Genomic DNA, 12,043 nt, shown 5'->3' on the forward strand with positions numbered 1-12,043 from the left:
ATATATATATATATATATATATATAATTATGTATATTACAGTCCTTAAAAGTATATTTGCCATTTTTTAAACTACAAGAATAAAAGACAAATAGCACATTACAGTTTTAAGTTTAGATAAAATATAACTGATTTAGAGTCCCTTGGCACACATTCATTAAAGTAATTAAGAGCTCTGAAGTGATTTTGTGGAAAAACTATTAACAATTAATATCTTGCCTGTTATAGATGGCTCTTTGAATTACCCTATTTCAGACTGGATGATGATTGCTGCCACCTTAAACGTCTCCAATCTCACATTTTATAACAAACATGTTGACATATTTTTAAATTGACATTGCTTGAACTACTCTGTAACTCCCCAATCTGATCAGAAGTCTTATTTTTATCTTAAATTCTTGCATAATATATTTGATCACCAAGCAGAGGTCATTCAAAGAGCTGTCTGACTTTGAAAATATTAAATATCCATCACCTGTCTGCTTTACCCAACATCAAGAGATCCTAAATATACTATTATGATAAAACCCTGATAAATATTGCACAATATTTTTCTTGTTCACCTTATTGGGACAATGACAAAAGCTTTGCAAAGTCTCATATTTGATAGAATGAGTTCAAATGAGTTGTAGAGAGAACATTTTAAATGTCAAAATCTGATGAAATTCTAATTTAAAAAAAATCTTGCATAACGAATGACATGTTTTGGCTTTACGTTAAATCACCCACAGCACATCCATGATTTTTACATGTAAAGTTATCACTTGCACAATTAAGGCCAAAATGACACATTTTTATGTAGGTATATATTTATATGTATTATTGTATTTATATAGGTAGTTATTTGGAATGACATATAAAAACATTCATGTCTTGATGTATGAAATCACTGCAGCACTGCTGTGCTTTTTTATATTGGCATGATTTAAAACCCTCTCTCCTTTTACAGTGTTTAAAATAAACACTTTAATTGGTGATTCAACGAACTCTATTGGAGGCAAATTAATGGTTCCAATTAAATTTAACAGGTTTACTGTACTACATGTCAAAACAAGGTGATAGTAAAATGTCTCCAAGGTATTCTCACACATTTTGAGCCTTGACAGGTCTCCGGTTTGGTAGCTTTATAATTACAGACATGTCTAAAACCGTGGGTTTGGTTAGCCTTTTCCGTAGTCCCTCTTTTTCATTTCCAGCTTGTTTTTACATTTAAATTCCTGCGGTTGAACTTTAAGCTGCCTTTTCTCTGTTCATTACTTTATTTTGCCAGCATTAGTTCAGTCGAAACAAACACGAAGATAAGAATCTAAAACGCCGACATGTTGAAGAATCCTATCTAACCTGTTAAGCAGCTGTAGTTTGACCTTTTTTTATTCTTCCCCTGCATGTCATCGTCTACATATAGAAAGACGCTCAACATTTTTAGTGTCTTGAGTCTGATGTTATGTCTAACAGACAAAAATGAAGCCCAAAGCAGTGAAGTCATTATTACAAGAAGTCCTGCAGACGTGGAGACTCGAGTGTGTTTACTGTCACCTCCAAGTGTAAGTTAATAGCTGGTTTTCTGGAAGTTGTTGCTAAATATGAGGGGTGTTTTTCCCCATGAAGTACAGGAAAATTCACAAAAACAAGTTTAGTTTTTTCTTTAGGTCGCTTGTGTTTTTCTCTGTCAAAATTCTTAAAGAAAATTAGAAGCGGGGTATTTAAACCGGTTTCAAACTGGGATAAAAACACAAATATGGTGCTTCGAAAAGTCTTTGCACGCATTGTCACATTTTGTCACAACCACAAACTTTCAAATATACAGTTTGACATTTTATGTGGTAGTACATTGCAGAGTAGCGGATGATTGTGACGTGAAAGGAAAAGACACATGGGTCCATTTTATTTATCATTTTATTTTATTATTTAAATTTAAAAAAATCATAAAAATGTGGCACACTAGTTGTATTCATGCCCTTTGATACCCACTCCAGTGCAACCAGTTATCTTGAGAAGTCACAGAATTAGTAAAGCACTTTGATATTCACTGTGAATGTAAAGTGCATTATAAATAAAAGTTATTATTATTATTATTAAATAGCACACATGTGTAATTTACTATAAATATGGTGAATGCCTCAGAGGTTTGCTGCAGTGATCAAGCAGCATCATGAAGACCAAGAAACACACCAGACAGGTCAGGGGCAAAGTTGTTGAGAAATTAGAAGAAGAAATTAATATTACTGTAGTATCCTTAGTTGAGATTGCCTTTATTTGTCTTTAGCAAATATTCCAGGGCAACACACAACAGATTTATCTCTGTTGCCAAATGAGCAGAAAGCTGTTGGAGAAGTGGGTGTTTGTTATGTAAACTGGTGTTATCATTAAATGATTTAATTAAAAGTCCCACGTGCATTGTTTAATCCAACCTGGTTGTTTTTAGCTATGACTTAAGCGTTTTGCTCCTTTCCCAGCAGATTCAAAGCTAGTTTTCTGGGGGCGGTTTTGAGGTTGTTTGTAAAGCTTGATTCGTCTGCGTTTTAAAAAATAAGTCTCAGAATTCAACTCTCACTGAACTGCATGTTTAACTTCTGCCTTTCAACGTTTCATAGAACTAGAAAGAGAGCGACCAAAACAAACGAGGGGAAAGTTGAACTCCGTACAGGCTAAATGTGCATGTATTCATTATATTTTAAACAATGACTAGGGCAAGACCATTGGGCTTAGCATTTTAGATTTGTCAAAGCATTAAAGGACTTTTTATGTAACTTCATAAAACTGCAACTCCTGTTTTTAAAAGGTATCCAATGTTGCAGCTTTTGGACATGAGTATTCAAAATGCAAATATTGGTCAAATACTTGACTTTAGTAATTATACTATCAAAGCACCAAAGTACATCAGTTTATTTTATTTTTTTATTTTTTGCAAAATGACCTTTTAAACTGGACGCCTCATTCAAATCTGTTCCTGCATCAGTATAAAAAATTAAAATTTCTCCCACAGAGAATTGAAAGTTTGTTCTGTCAGCAGTGTGAGGCAGCAGAGCGAATCCTTAAATGGAAAACTGATGGTAATTTCATACGCACACAGTTGATTTCTTTTACAGCCATAATAATTGTTTCCTTATCTGTATATTCAGTTGAGAAAACCGTCTGCTTGCATGGATGTTTTGAATTAAAAAAAGTTTTATTTCACAATTTACCACCCTGCAGTCATTCATTGAGAGATGAGAGGTTCAGCTCTGCAGGACTGAGTTTTGTTAATTAAAGATTTCGTTCTTAAATATTCAGTTTCTCTGTTTTTTTTTTTTTAGATGCAGAATTATGGCACAAATTAAAGATTTGTTCCTAATTAGCTGCAGATTTGAGGATATATGATCGTAAAAGTTTAACTGAGAGTAACTTGCTTTCAGTTTGTCATCTTTATTATTTTTGACCTATGGGTGACTGTAGCTGGCGTAAAGTTGGTCCTATCAGCTCAGGCATAAAACATTGTCCATAAATATTTGCATTCTGTCCTAATTCTGTTCTGCTGTGAAAGTTATTTAGCGAAACGTTTCGGACACTTCAGCCATGCTGTTGGTCTTTGCGCAGTTTCAGTGGTTTTTGTTGTTGTGAGAAATTACAGGAAGTGGCTTCAGCCTTTGTCTTTTCTAGAACAATTTAAGTTGACAGAAGCAGAAGTGGCAACACAGTGGGGCCAAAACGTAAATGAGGCTCTTGTTTAATAATGTCTGAGTGACTTTTACATCAGGGATAATGACAGTGGTGATTCTGATGATTTCTTCACAATCGACTGGTACAGTACACAGTTTACTATTGGTAAAGTTTCAGTTCGGTGCACTGTTGTGTCCTCGCTGTCTTTATTAAATGTTCAATTTTATCATCGGGGCTTTGTCTGTACTCAGTCTCACACAACCGCAGTTATGAACAACAACAAAGTGTGTATTTATTTTGAATAACACGCGTAGACTTTATACAACACAGGGGACTCATCAGGTCTGAATGGGTTGAAGAGCTTATGAAACAAGGAACCCTTCTGAAATTTATATGTTGGGCTTTTCTTTTGTATAATGTTAGTGTATTATCCTAAATTGTTTTGTAATCAATTAATCCATTCATAGATGACAAGCTAGGACTGGTGTTTGGTGTGATTTGTACAGATTTTCTCATAATTAAAAAGTGCCACTGAAAGGCATAGACAGTGAGTTATGCATTTTGTCCACGTTTGCGTGTCTGTATGTTATCTCGGAACCACAGAATGGATTTTTGATGAAACGTTTAAAAAGTAATCACCGGATTTACAACTGATTAGCTTTTCATGTCATCCCAATTCAAGATGACTGCCGCAGCCAATTGACATTAGCCAGCACAAAAATGTCTACAGCTCAGTCAGTTTTGCAGATACAGAGCTAAAATTGGATGTGGTAGTAGCTGAGAGTCATTACCAACACAAACTCTGAGCGAGACCTCTCACAATATCATGCGATATTATTTTTAAGATTTGATCAAGACGACTTCAACCAACGGCACAAAGAATGCTAAACCTTTAAATATAAAACGTGTCGGATTGCTGCAACGTAAAAAGCCTCAATGATTCGCCACAGAGCTCTACAAGGTCTGTGTTAACCCCTGGTTGGTTCAGTACCTTTAAGAATTGATGGTTCCCTACTAATAAGAACTGTCAAACTTGTAAAGCTGTGATGTGTTTAGTTATGAGCTATTTGCTCAGAATTACAGCACCTTTTATATAAAGAGTATTTTTTAAACCACCACTTACCTCAAAGTTTTTGAAATTGAATGTGAGACAATTTTTCTATGGATTTATGCAAAACAGTTTTCAGTTTTTGTGCACACAAACACATCGACCTATTTAGTTTTTATAATCATTGTTTTTTGTTCTCACATTTAAAAAGAAAATCTAAATGTATTAATGTTCAAACCCTCCTTTACTGTATAGAAGCTGTTTTATTTTTTTAGTGATTCGGTTAGTGAGCACTGTTTTGTTCCCTCTGTTCTCCTCAGTGTTGTGGTTTTAGAGATCATGTTTCCTGTTTTGTCATCAAATCTTTTTTTTTTTCCCCATACACAGTTTATATTTCTATCATATTTATTTATATATTTATATTACATTTGCAAATGTAACACATTTAAAACTGATAAATCTGTATTTTAAGATTGTGTCGACTGTCTATAGCTTTTAAATTGCTAATAATTGGAACTATTTCATTTGCATCAAAAAACATTTTTTAAAGTTTTTTTCTGTAATACTTTGTGCAAATTGAGGATTAAAATATATCTTATTGAAAGAAGTAGGCATTTTTCTGATAAAATAATAATCAGCTGAGCCAGATGAGATCTTTGTCTCATGACGAATATTCCTGTAATATTAACATTTTTTAAGAGGCTGTTCTAGTCATTTTATGCCTGTTTTTTTTCCCCCTACTAAAATCTAAACCCTGACTCGTGTTTGGACTTTGACCAGACTGTAAGATGTTCCTCCTCCATTTAAACACCCATTGATAGTTGTAACCAGTTAAGTCGACGACAGGATGCAGATTTTTATTATTAGCACTCTTATGTTCATTCGCCTTTCAGAGGTCACCACAGCAGATCATCTGCCTCATCTCACCCTGCCTCCTGGTCCCTCTGCTGTCACACCAACCGTCTTCTTGTCTTCCTTCACCACATTCATTAAGATTCTCTGAGGTCGTCCTCTTCCATATTGAGCATCCTTTGCCCAATATGTCTATCTCTCTCCACAACATGTCCAGATCATCTCAACGTGGCTTCTCTTGCCTTATCTGTCCATTTTATTTCTAATCCTGTCCATTCTGGTCACTCCGATTAAAAATATAAAGTAATATCTCAGCATCATCTTCTCTGCCAACTCCAGCTCAGCCTCCAGTCTGGTGCCTCAGTCTTCAGACCATGTTTCACTTCAGCAGGTCTCACTGTTGTAAACGTATGCTTTTTGCGCCTGTTGCTATACTTCTGTCGCATGTCAGCCATGTCCACCTGCTCCGTCCTGCATGCTCCCTCATCCTTAGGTTCATCAAATAAAAACTAAATCTTGTTTTGGTCACCAGCTTTTTGAAAACTGGTTTAGACATAATATCTTTATTAAACTTGCAACCTGTCCCAGGTGTACCAAACCAGGGTTACCTGAGCCTCACCCTGGAGCCAGGCCTCTGCCCATGCGTTTTGGTCAGTCTCTGCTCGATTTCGCTACATGGATTTGCCTTCTTGTGGGCCCACCACTTGCAGAAGGGGCCATGCAGGTCAGATGCTATGGGTGGCAGCCAAGGGCGGAGTCTTGGCGCTCTGACCTCAACTTAAGATGCTACAAAATATGAAGAAAAAAAACCCGATTATGACTATTTTTGCAGTGCACATAAACAAAAGCAGCACCTCATCACTGCACGTTCTTCCATTTATTGGACTCAAATTAAATTCAAAATTATTTATATTTTACATAAAACACCTTGCATGGCCTAGGTATGTATATATTAAATCAAGAAACACTGAATTCTTTTTGTAGTGGCCGAGCTCTCCAACCCTTCTGTCCAGGGTCATTTTATCTTATCCTGTAGTTGGGTACAGAGGCGATTAAAAAGATGTGGCTTCTAAACCAGAGCTGTCAAACGATGTTACAGAAGGGGGCCAAAATTCAAAACTGTTTTAAATAAAGGTCCAGTTTCAGTCAGCACATTAGATACCCGACATATTTTCTTGGTTCAACAAGAGTTTTGTCAGTCTCATTTGATGCTCTCTCACTTTTTCCACATCACAAATTCAAAGATTACAGAAAATTTCTAATACATTTTTCTTTGCTTAGAGATTGGCCAACTGTTATGAGGAGTCTGCACTTACTAAAGTATGCTCAGTTTTAAAGCAAAATGAGAAGCAATGAAAGTATTTTACTTTTAAAATATCATCTTGGGGCCATATTGTTAACAAGGGCCAGATTAGGCCCCCGGGCCTTGAGTTTGCCACGTTTTCTAAACTTTGGATCAATCTTCTTTATGACATTTGCAAAACCTATAAGTATATTTATGCAGTTATAATATAACAAAATAAATTTATTTAAATCTCTGCTCATCTTGTATTTTGCTCCTGTTCACGTTAATCTTGGCTGTATGTTAAGCTATAGTATAAATATGGTACTTTGTGTCACTGTACTTTGATTTATTTAGTTTTTTGATTTATTTTATTTAGTTTTGTCTTAGATATTTAAAAAGTAAGATACGAATAGTGAAAGTAATAAGCTTCCTGCTCTAGTGCCATTTATAATTTCCTCTCATAGAGGCTTTTATACTCCATGCTTCATCTGTAAAATACCAAAGATCAAAAGAGGTGCCGGTTAGACCCTTTATGAAATGTTGACAAACTGAATAGTTTCTAAGGTGTAATTGTATTAAATTTATATTGTGATTATGTTAGGTGTCTTCTGTCTCCTTTTAACCCTGAGACACTTTTAGCTCGTGCTCATGTGCGGTTATTCAGTTGTATATTGTAGGTAGTAGGATAAGTGATTCCTGAAGCTCTGCTCTGGAGATGTGGGAGTCGTTCTTGCAAATTAGCATCATCTCTTGTTGCTTTAAAATAAAAAGTATTTTTGAGGATTTGCTGTATTAATTATGTTTAGTCTCGTTCTTGTGTTTTCTTTCTTCTCATTTATCTCTCCTTAGTTCAAGTGGAAATATTTTCCTTTTTTCCTTCCCTTGCTGAGCACCCCCGAGGAATTTGTGCTCTTAATGCATCTTCTCTATGTGAAAGACAAAAATAGCTTCACATCAGGGAAAACTTCTTCATGTCGTAGAGTTATTTAAAAGGACCACCCTTCTTTTCTCTAGAAGATACCCCCCCCCCGGCCCCGAAAGATTTTCTTCAACATACACCAAGAGCTCACTGAAATTTTTGAAATTTATGGAGAAAATGAAAGATGAATTGTGATTTCTCATGTGCATGATCATTCCATGTGATAAATGCATTGGAAATTATGCATTATTGATAAATATATATATATATATATTAAACCTATACATAAAGAAAAGTGTAAAAATGAATAATTTGTGGACTTGAATGACTTGTGACTGTGACGTTTACAGGCAACCTGCAAATACTTCATTTTTTTTATACAGTGTTTTTGTGCCTATTGAATAAATTACATTCAATATGATAATTAGGATGTTTGAAGATGCCTTTTCCCCTCATTTTCTTACATTTAGAGCCATGAGTTTGTGATTCATAGTTATCATTCATCCTGGAGAGTCTCTTAATCTTCGTCTTGAGTATATTTTACCATGAAACCAACCTCAGAACATGGTTAAACCACTCCGTAAATGTGTTCTCGGGGGATTATATTTCACAAAAAAAAAAAAAAAACAGAAAATATTGACTGTTTGAATCTAGCACACCAGCCCCAAGTGCTGGCACACAACCCTACACATGCCTGCCACACACCTCTTCCAGGGAAGAAAAGTGAGCCATCCTTGTGTCATGTTAACATGGCTGCAGGGGTGTCACAGGCACTTTTGTCCTCCTTGTTCCAGTTTGGTATTCAGTCTGCCCTTTCAGCCTGGAATCCACTGAGATGTGATACTTTGGAAAATTGGCATTACGGCAGACTGGTGCGTTAACAGACCAGCTCGTTACGTTACGCTCACATATTGAGTTTACTTCAAACAACAGCCGCTGTCTGACCTCGCAGGTTCAGTTGCATAAGTGCCTCGTCAGCTGTCGACACTGCTGGAACGTTTCCCTACGTGTGAAATAGATTGTGAGGCTTCTCGTTTACCAATGCTTTTTTTTTTTTGGCTGTGCCTGACTGAGAGATCTTTCCCTCAGCGTTTCATGGTGTAATGACTGTTCTAATATTGCTCAAAAAGAAACAACTGCACCAGAACCCCTCTCGCCTAGAAATGTAAAACACCTGTGGCGTGTTGATGCGCAAGCGTTCTTATGATTTTAAAGGCTGAAACAAAGACAAAACTACTTTTCTAAAAAATAAAACTAGGAACTAAAGTTTTCTTTATTTAACACATGCTTTGGTTCTGCTTAATAAAATGGCATATTTTGACCTTCCAGGAGGACACAGATGTTTTTTTACAATCTGTTTTGGGAAGATTAGCTTAAAACTCAGTTGTTCACTTGACAAAATAACAGTTTCTCTTCATGTGTTTGTAGTTTTACCTTGTTTTTATTGTTGTTTAAGGAAGTAATGCACATACATTTTTAATAAACATACTTGTTGATATCTTTATCCTCTCTCCCTCCATGTTGCATTTCCTGCTTGTTCCTTTTAAAAACTCCCATCAAAGCACGTTGATGATCATGAGTTTCTGTGGGATCAAGTAAAATTTTATAGTTTTCCTCCACTGACTGAAAAAAAAAAGACAAATTTTATCAGAAAAACAACGGGTGTAGGATCAGGATACTATAATCACTGTTTTACTTTGATGTATTGAGTTATAAGATGTTTGAAAACTTCCCTTTGGGTTACACTTTTTGTTTTTTTTGCTCAGCTTGTTCTGGAGTTGCTAGTGGTTTTTGTAGTTGTATATATTTCATCTTTTGAGAAAGCTGTGCATCTCCAGTGAGCAGACGGCACAGTGATCAAAGAGAAGTCAGACTGAAAGTTCTCGGAGGACATGGAAGCACGACTAGTTCAATACAAAGGGGGGTTGATCATCTTATCAGAACAGGAAGCGACTATGGCAAGAGAGCAAACTTAAACTTTGGAAGTAAAAGTATTTAAAGTTCAAGTCGGCCTGCATAGCGTCTTTGTGCACTGATTATTTTGCATAAGATTAATATTAATTTGGATGCTCAGAGTGGAGATGAGTGTGATTTACTCGACGTGTCGTTGAGTTGCAAACAATTAAACCAAATCACAAAGGTTATTCTGAACTATATCACAGGGCACAGCTTAAAAGGGTTTACTCCAGTAATTTTACAGATGTACTGAAATGCAGGTCCACAAACCCAGTGGAAGCTCAAGCCACAGAAGCGACATACACTAGGCTGGCCCTAGTCTGTGTAGGTAAACAAATCTATTGGAATCCGACAAATGTAGAGTCAGAAAATGGAAACTTATGAGTGAATCTGCAGCTAAACAACATAGAAGAGAGAGATCGAGTAAGACAAGTCGGGAATAAATATCAGGGATCAAAAAGGGTGGTGGAATCACAAAGACAGAGCTCAATATTATAAAAAAAAAAAGAAATACGCATACCGCTTCGACAACACTTCTGCATTACAACCTAACCTTTACGACCTAAGCTCACAAACTTTACTTACAAAGGTTTTAATTTGAGGGAACATTAACTATTGGTTTAAGAATTCAGTTCAGTTTGAATTTTTATTTAAGATGTCTTGATCACATGGCAATGAGTACCTTTTTAAGGTTTTTAAAGATGGAGCTGATTCACTTTGTATGTGCTAATGTCACAGTTTTATGTCTGTTATCGCAAACATTTTCTCAAAAGATCTTTGCATCTAAACATCTTTTATTACTGTTTTCTTTATTTATTTAAAAAACACTACAAGTTCTTCTATAAGAGGCGGGTGGTTAGACTACAAGAATGTCTTAAAAACATAAAAACCTGCATGACCCTAAATTTTCTGCTTTTGAATACAGACAAAACTGAGGTTTTAGTTTTTGGACCTGAGCATCTTAAGAGTTAATTTTTCAGTCTTTCTCCCTCCTTGGATGGCATTAATCTGGCCTCCAGCTCTAATGTTAAAAATCTTGGTGTTATTTTTGATCAGGACGTGTCTTTTATCCCCCACATTAAAAAATTTCTAGAACCGCCTTCTTCCACCTGAGTAATATCACTAAAATTAGAAACCTCTTATCTGAAAATTATGCGGAAAAACTGGTTTGTGCATTTGTCATGTCTAGACTGGACTATTGCATTGGTTTATATGGGTGTCCAAATATTTCTTTAAAACGTCTTCAGTTGATCTAAAATGCTGCTGCCAGAGTCTTAACTGGAGTTAGTGGGAGAGATCATATCTCTCCAGTTTTAACTTCTCTCCATTGGCTCCTTGTCAAATCCAGAATAGAATTCAAAATCGTACTTCTAACCTACAAAGCCCTCAACAACGTAGCTCCATCTTATGTTCAAGATCTTATTGTTCCATATTTTCCTAACAGAGCATTTCGCTCTCAAACTGCAGGCTTACTTGCGGTTCCTAGAGTTTCCAAAAGCAGAATGGGAGGAAGATGTTTCAGTTATCAGGCTCCTCTCTTGTGGAACCAACTTCCAGTTTCTGTCCGTGAGACTGACACATTGTACAGTTTTAAGACTTTCCTTTTTGATAAATTCTAGTTAGGGTTGGCTTGTTATGCTGCCATAAGCTTAGACTACTAGAGGAAAAATTGACCTATTTTCCTTAAATGAATTTTTAAAATTGAATAGTTTTCATTTGATACTATTTCTGTCTTAACATGTGATTCTCGACCTGCCATTGTGTATCTGTTCCTACCAAACCCAGACGGTCGAAGCAGATGGCCGCTTGTCCTGAGCCTGGTTCTGTTGGAGGTTTCTTCCTCATGAGGGAGTTTTTCCTTTCCACTGTCGCCTTCATGCTTGCTCAAGATGACAGTCTGCGATGAAGTCAAACTCAAAGCAGTCTGCTCCTCAGATAAATAATGTTAAATTATTATATGAATGTTTCTGTTCAGTGCCCTGGGATGACTTCTGTTTTGACTTGGCTCTTTATACAGTATAAATAAACTGAATTGAATTAAAATTTGATTGAAAATGTTTATTTCATGGTAAATAAAGTTAATTTTGGTCACAATGAAGATTCTTCGTCTTTAGTGCCAATAGCTGTGGTAAAAATAAAATTAGTATTTTATTGTAACCCCAGAACTAGAGAATCTGGTTTTTGAGCCATTGCAAATCAAACCACCTGTGTTAACAGATGAGCAGTACGTTTGTAGCAGTGAACCCAGCATCACTGTGCAGTGTGTCAATATATTTCTGCACGGCTGCCATACGCTGTTTGTATCTAAGCTCAGATTAAGTTTGACGAGCCTGATAACCCTGAAC

General features: G+C 36.0%; 1 protein-coding gene across 1 annotated transcript in view; it reads left to right on the forward strand.

Moving 5' to 3' along the window:
• ppp2r5a (protein phosphatase 2, regulatory subunit B', alpha isoform) overlaps window positions 1–12,043 on the forward strand; it is a 54,959-nt gene that overhangs the window by 11,722 nt on the left and 31,194 nt on the right. The gene's annotated exons all lie outside the window — the stretch shown is intronic.

This window comes from Nematolebias whitei, chromosome 12, assembly GCF_014905685.2.
Source record: "Nematolebias whitei isolate Nwh7 chromosome 12, NemWhi1, whole genome shotgun sequence".
NCBI classification, from domain to species: Eukaryota; Metazoa; Chordata; class Actinopteri; order Cyprinodontiformes; family Rivulidae; genus Nematolebias; species Nematolebias whitei.